Here is a 7,416-nt window from a genome sequence, read left to right on the forward strand (position 1 = left end):
CCCTGGTTTTGCGGTATAGTGCCATGCTGATCACGCCGTTAGTTAGTGTGATAGAGATGTCCAAAAAGTTGACAGTGGTTTCACTCACTTCATGTGTAAATTTTACTGGGTGGTCCAGTTTGTTCAGAGCGTCTGCCATCGCTGTGAATTCATCAATGGTCCCTTGCCACATAATGAATATATCATCGATGAAGCGTTTGTAGAAACGCAACCGTTCTCCATAAGTGGGGTATATATGGGTCTGTTCATACTGGTTCATGTATAAGTTTGCATAGGACGGTTCTAGGTTAGACCCCATAGCAGTCCCTGATCGCTGGATGTGTCACAGTAGAGGAAATGGTTGCATTTCAACACTTTTTCACTCAAGTCCAGAAGAAACTCAGTTGGTGGTAGACGTTGTTGGTGTGTGGTCAGAGCTTGTCTGAGCGCTTCTATGCCATGCTGGTGAGGGACAATCGTATAGAGTGATCCAACGTCCATAGTGGCAAGAATCACATCGTTGAGGTCCCCGGTTACCGCGTTCAGTTTTGTCAATAGATCGGATGTGTCACAGATGTAGCTGTCTCCAAGTTGTACAATCGGTTGTAAATAAGAGTCAATGTATATTGCCAGCGGTTGGAGGAGTGAATTATTGGTCTGCCCGGAGGGTGAGAGGCGTTTTTGTGTATCTTAGGGATGGTGTATATTATGGGGCAAATGGGGTGTGTGACAGTGAGGTAGTCTGCTGTGTTCTTGTCAAGCCAGCCACTTGTGTGCCCAAATTGTATAGTGTGATCAACCTGGGTTTTAAACATAGGTATTGGGTTTGCTGTCAGGGGGGGTATATGTATTGCCATCACCCAATTGTCTGATTATCTCATGGTTATAGTCTGTCCAGTTTTGAACCACCACTGCTCCCCCCTTGTCAGCTGGTCTGACCACAAGTGAGTCGTTTGTCCTCAAGTTATGTAGCGCTGTTCTTTCTTTTTGACTCAGGTTGTCAAATTGGGTATAGGAGTGTTTACAGGTGATGTCACCACTCACCATGCGGGTGAAAGTTTTTATACTGGGATTAGAGGAGATGGGATCGAAGGTTGAGGGTTTCTTAAAAGGTGTGTTTTTTAGTTGTTTCACCAAGGGGGGGGGGGGGGGGGGGAAATGTTCCCTCAGGTGCAACTTATGTCCAAACTTGTACAGGTCTATTGCTGACAATTTGTCAAGGCTGCAGATATCTGCTTTGCCATAGGATGACTGCTGTCGTATTTCGTTCTCATGGCAAACGACTGTTGGATGGTCAATTGCTTAGTGAAAGACGTAGCAGTCTTACGAATTCCCCTCTGGGATGATGACCGACTCCCAGCAGCCGCAGTAGTAGGCATAGCACTGCAGGATCCTCTGGAGGAATCCCGGATGGAAGAGGAGTCAGTCATGCTGGTGACGTGGCCTGCAGGACTCCCCCCCTCCCCCGATCAAGGAGGAAGTTGACGAGGAGGGAGTTGGTTGTGTGCTTTTCAGGCGCTTGGCTTTACAGGAGGACCAAGGGATTTAGGTGTCCCTGGACTGCTAGCCACAGTGCCTGAACTAAACAATGAGTTATGAAGGGTCTTCAGGTGATGTATAAGGGAGGATGTCCCTAGGTCGGCAACATCCTTACTCCTGCTTATTGGAGCTTTACATAAGCTACATATGGCAATACATTTGTTGTCTGGATTCGGTTAAAAAAAATTCCAGACCGTAGAGGTGGATTTATTGGTCCTCTGCCCAGGCATGACAATGGGCTTTTTCATCCCATGGACAACAACTGTTTCCCCCCTGGTGCCTCATTTAAGCAAACCACCTCAGCATCCTCCTCGTCAACTTCCTCCTCAGAGCCAGCTACATCAATATCCTCCTCTCGGTCTACAACATTGACACCTTCATTATCTAAATCAGGAACTGCACTGCGGGTGATCCTCCAGCATATGCAGAGGGAGTTCTGAAAATGGTGGAAGGAGCCTCCTCTTCTCGTACAGCGATGGGAAGGTCAGGAATCACAACCACCAACACCCTTGGACTCTCCTTGGGGGTTTGTGATAACATGTCTTCTTAAGTATGCAGAGATGTACGCTTTGTTTTTGATGACAGCTGAAATCTCTTCAAATTTCTGAAGGGGGGAGTAGGAGGGCTTGCATGGTCATGTGTAGTTGAACCACCAGTCATGAATACAGGCCAGGGCCTTAACCATTCCTTGCCACTCTATGTCGTAAATGGCACATTGCCAATTTTAAGTTTCTCCTCCAATTATTTGAAATTTTTTTTTTGGTCTTACTTTTACTTAACTTTAGCTTTTTGGATTTTACATGTCCCGTTCTTTGACACTGGACATCAGCCTTGGCAGACGACGTTGATGGCATATCATCGTCTATGTCTTCATTACTACTTGCATTTGCAGCAGATTCAGAAGTAAGAGGAAGCGACCCTTTATCTTTCCCTAATTGATTCTCCATATTTTGGATTTCCATTATTTTTGTGGAGTTATCATTATATATATATATATATATATATATATATATATATATATATATATATATATATATATATATATATATAGCCAGGAGGCTCCGCACTCACATCCAGATGTAAAGACAATATAGGGGTGCACAGCAAAGGTCATCTAATCCCGATAGCCGTATATACTACAAAGTGCTTAATAAAAAGCGAGGGCACTCACCATAGCAGCAAAGTCAGGCAATTTTAATAGTCAAACATAGTAGTCGACGTTTCGACCCGCATGGGGCTTTTGTCAAGACAGGAAGGATAAATCCAAAGGTACACCAGACAAGGCCCTTTGTTGTATGGCATTTAGAACAATCAGATCTTTCCGCTGTACCCATTAGATAGCAGCGTTTAGGTGAAAAATAGGCTCTATGAAAGATTTTGTATAGCATTTCTTGATAGAAACTGGCCGGGATGAGTTTAAGATTTGTTAAGAAGGTGTCTAGAATGGTCTCAGAGTCGAGAGAGGAGGACTGAGAAACCCATTTATTAAGCGCTGGGAGATCAGTATCAGGATCCAATTCTGTGCGTTTGCGGGCGTATATAATAGAAATAGAATGTGTTCTTGTGCGTATCACCGAGTCTAATGGATTTGTGATGTCTTGAGGCCGTAATTTGGCATGGATTGATTGTAGGTAATGGGTAGCTTGAACGGAAGAGAATGCATGACTAGATGGAAGATTAAATCTTTGCATCGCCTCCTCAAATGTGAGTGGAGGGTTAGAAGTGTTAAGTAAGTGTCTTAGACATGAAATTCCAGAGGATCGCCACGTCGTGAAAGGTGGTCCGGCTTCACCCTTCTGGAATTCCAGGTTTCCAATCAGGGGGAGGGACAAGGAGTAAAAATTTTGCAAGCCTAGAGACTTTCTTGCACGTCTCTAAGCATATATGGTAGAAGATAATAAGGGATTATCAAATTGAGGTGATTTTAATTGTGATGGACGCGCATGTAAGAGGAAGCTAAGAGAGAGTGGAGCACATAGCTGCGAGTCTAGGGCTGCATCAGTGAAAATAGCAGTATTATTAACCCAATCTCTGCATAACGGAGACAGCAGGCCAGGTTATATTGCTTTATATTGGGCAAATTGACACCACCTTGTTGAGTTGTCTGCATTAACTTATAAAGGCTGAGCCTAGGTCTTTTGGAGTTCCAAATAAATTTGGAGAGCATAGAATGAAGTACAGTAAGGAAATATCAGACTTAGAAAGCAGAACCGGAGTCATTTGCAGTACATTAAGCAACTTTGGAAAGCTGGCCATTTTAAACAAATTGCATCTTCCCAACAAATTTAGTGGCAGATTTTGCCACAGATTAAGTTCGGTTTGAATTTTATGAATCACTCGAGTAATGTTATATGTATATATGTTATGAGGATGTGGTGGTAAAGCAATGCCTAAATAAGTGATATACAGTATGTGGTGGCCCATTTGAAGGGGAAGGGAGTGAGCCAGTTTGACTTTATCTGACCGTATATGGCCAGAGCCTCTGACTGATAGTTTTAATCTTCTAATTACTTTGTGTAACAGTAAATGCAAATATAGTCAAAATCATATCTGGATGACACAGATACAGTATGTAGTGATATGACAATGGTGTAATACAATTAATAATGCAAAACACACATTATTGATTGATGGGCGCTTATTTTAATGGAATACAGGTCTAAAAAGCAAAAGTCTTTGGTAAAAGGTATTGCTGGTATTACTAGCAGCAATAATTGTAGGGGTGGGGGCACAGCATTAGGGGTTGCCTGTGCACCCTTAACACTCAATGTGCGCACGCCTATGCTGGTAGCTACACCTTGTGTTGGCCTTCTGTCCTGGACAGCCACATTGGTTGAACATCCCTCGCTGAGGCCCTGCATCCAAAGAATAAGCCTCACTTGTCCTGCTCAGCAAGTGGTTAAAGACCCTGCTTAACATGGACATAGTTAGGATAAGTGTCTAAAGAAAGATGTAGGGAGAACAAAAGGGTTTTTGAGGCACACTTTAAGTAATAAGTGAATAGAATGTGAGAAAATGGGTGAAGTAAAATGCACACGTCAATTTAAATGCAAAGGACAGAATTTTATGCAAGAAATGCAAGTGAGATAACGCATCAAAATGTTAGGCGTGGTAATTATTAATCAATTAGAGTAAATATACAACACCAATGTTCTAAAATGGTTGTTAAACAACGTCCATCTGGTAGGCGAAAATGATTGCAGGGAATTTACCAGTCACCATCAATTTATAAGCAAGAAAAAGTAATTACATGAGTATCAAATGTACCAATAAAAATGATTTGTTTAATTGAATCTTGCTACGGACCCTCAATTGATATCATATAATATATTATCCCATATATGTTATATAGGTCACAGGTTGGGTTATTTACATAGTATAACAGAGTTTAAAGGTGAAAGAGGGGAATGCTCTTCGTATGCATCCGCTACTTCTGCTGTCTGGATGTCAATACAGCACTGGATATTCCCTGGTGGTCTCCCAAGAGGTACTGGTCCAGCCAGTCACTGCTTAGCTGCTGAGTTCGGATGGGATCAGGCGGCACAGTGATGTATGGCAGTATATATCAACAGATGAGAGAGCCTCGAAATGTTACTAGGAGCCAGATGTCACTTCTGCTTTTCACCTGGTGTCACCCAGGTAAATGAGAGAGTGAGCGAGTCCAGATAATAGATGGTGATCAGGATGGAATGGGCAGGAGAAGAGAAAATAGTGCCAAGATAAACTGAATATATATATGTGCCCGCTGCTCAGATATTCTGGTTTGTAAATACCGTACCAGTAATGGAGGATACTGTGCACCGTAGTACATGCAGGGGTGAGTGGGGTCTTTACGATTGATAGATTGGTGTATGTGCGCACTGCTTACAGAATCAATAGCTGCATCATACAAGACAAGGTGTATCGCAGGTTTTAAATAAGTAGAAACAGATGCAACGAAAATATGTACAGTTATCACAATATTAAATCAGAACATTGTTTCTCAAAAATAGACTAAAGAAGCCACCACTTGTATAGAACAGACAATATGATTCATTATAAGTAGAGAGAGTAGTATTAATGAGTTTAAATGTGGCCAGTTTAGATGATAGCAATAGATGGCAATAAATGGCGACTATTTGCAACAAATTAGAGCACCTGTGAATGGATAAATAAATCTCCAGTTTAGATGAAAGCAATAAATGGCCGGGTGGCTGGGAAGCCCTGACGTCAGAAGAGACACGTGTTTCGCCGCGATTGGGCTTGATCACATTGACGCCAATGTGATCAAGCCCAATCGCGGCGAAACACGTGTCTCTTCTGACGTCAGGGCTTCCCAGCCACATGGACTACTCCTCCATTATCCCTCCGGCAAGTGCGGTCAAACAGCTCCGACTTCGTGTCTGCGACGAGACCCCGCCGCTATGTACACAGGTATCAAATCCTCATGAGAGTATAACTTGTCACGGACAGACTCTGAGTCTGTTACGGGACCCCACTGCCACAAATGCTAGCACTTAACCTTACGCTCGCATCTTACCTGGCAGGCTGACCCTTAACTAGCAGCCGTCAGCGCTCAGTGCCAGCGCTACGTTCTAGTGCTGTCCGTACATCTATTTCTTTTACTGGCTAATCTATTATTGTATTTTTGAGTCCGGTTCTGTACATACAGGGAATTCCTCCTGTGCGTTGGCAGCAACCGTCCTGCACCTATACACATTATATAGACATATATATTATACCTCTGGAGATTTATTTATCCATTCACAGGCGCTCTAGTTTGTTGCAATTTGTTGACATTTATTGCCATTTATTGCTATCATCTAAACTGGAGATTTATTTATCCATTCACAGGCGCTCTAATTTGTTGCAATTTGTCGCCATTTATTGCCATCTATTGCTATCATCTAAACTGGCCACATTTAAACTCATTAATACTACTCTCTCTACTTATACTGAATCCTATTGTCTGTTCTATTCAAGTGGTGGCTTCTTTAGTCTATTTTTGAGAAACAATGTTCTGATTTAATATTGTGATAACTGTACATATTTTCGTTGCATCTGTTTCTACTTATTTAAAACCTGCGATACACCTGGTCTTGTTTGATGCCGCTATTGATTCTGTAAGCAGTGCGCACATACACCATCTGTAGGACGTTGGATCCCAGACAGTGCTGTGCAGGACATCGCACACCACTTACCTGGGAAGTCTGCCGGCAGACCCTCAACCACTGCAGCACTCCTGGTAAGCACCGCATTTGGATTACAAGTATGCATCATTTCAGTGCAAAGACACAGAAGTGCATTTGATTATTTGGAGTCCGGAGCAAACCATAAATAACATTGCTTGAACTTTTAAAAGGATCTACACATATCCCCTTTTTATGTTAAATGTGAGTTTGTCTTGTTTGTTATACCATCCCTATGTGTATACCGGTATTAGTATAAATCATTTTTATATGTGTATTTTTACACTGCATTAATTGTACCTAATTTTTTTTTTTTATTTAATTTTATTATATGAATATACATTGAATAAACTATACATATTTTCAACCTAAACTCTAAGAGTCATTTGTAGATAGAATATATGTGAGATTTGCACAGAGTATACCCCATCTTTCCCGCACATACACCAATCTATCAATCATAAAGACCCCACTCACCCCTGCATGTACTACGGTGCACAGAATCCTCCATTACTGGTACGGTATTTACAAACCAGAATATCTGAGCAGCGGGCACATATATATATTCAGTTTATCTTGGCACTATTTTCTCTTCTCCTGCCCATTCCATCCTGATCACCATCTATCATCTGGACTCGCTCACTCTCTCATTTACCTGGGTGACACCAGGTGAAAAGCAGAAGTGACATCTGGCTCCTAGTAACATTTCGAGGCTCTCTCATCTGTTGAT

General features: G+C 42.1%; 1 pseudogene; it reads right to left on the reverse strand.

Moving 5' to 3' along the window:
• Positions 1 to 4,965: 4,965 nt before the first annotated feature.
• Positions 4,966 to 5,082, reverse strand: LOC146065110 (5S ribosomal RNA; annotated as a pseudogene).
• Positions 5,083 to 7,416: the final 2,334 nt, after the last annotated feature.

Source organism: Crinia signifera, chromosome 3 (assembly GCF_055691185.1).
Source record: "Crinia signifera chromosome 3, ASM5569118v1, whole genome shotgun sequence".
Lineage (NCBI taxonomy): Eukaryota > Metazoa > Chordata > Amphibia > Anura > Myobatrachidae > Crinia > Crinia signifera.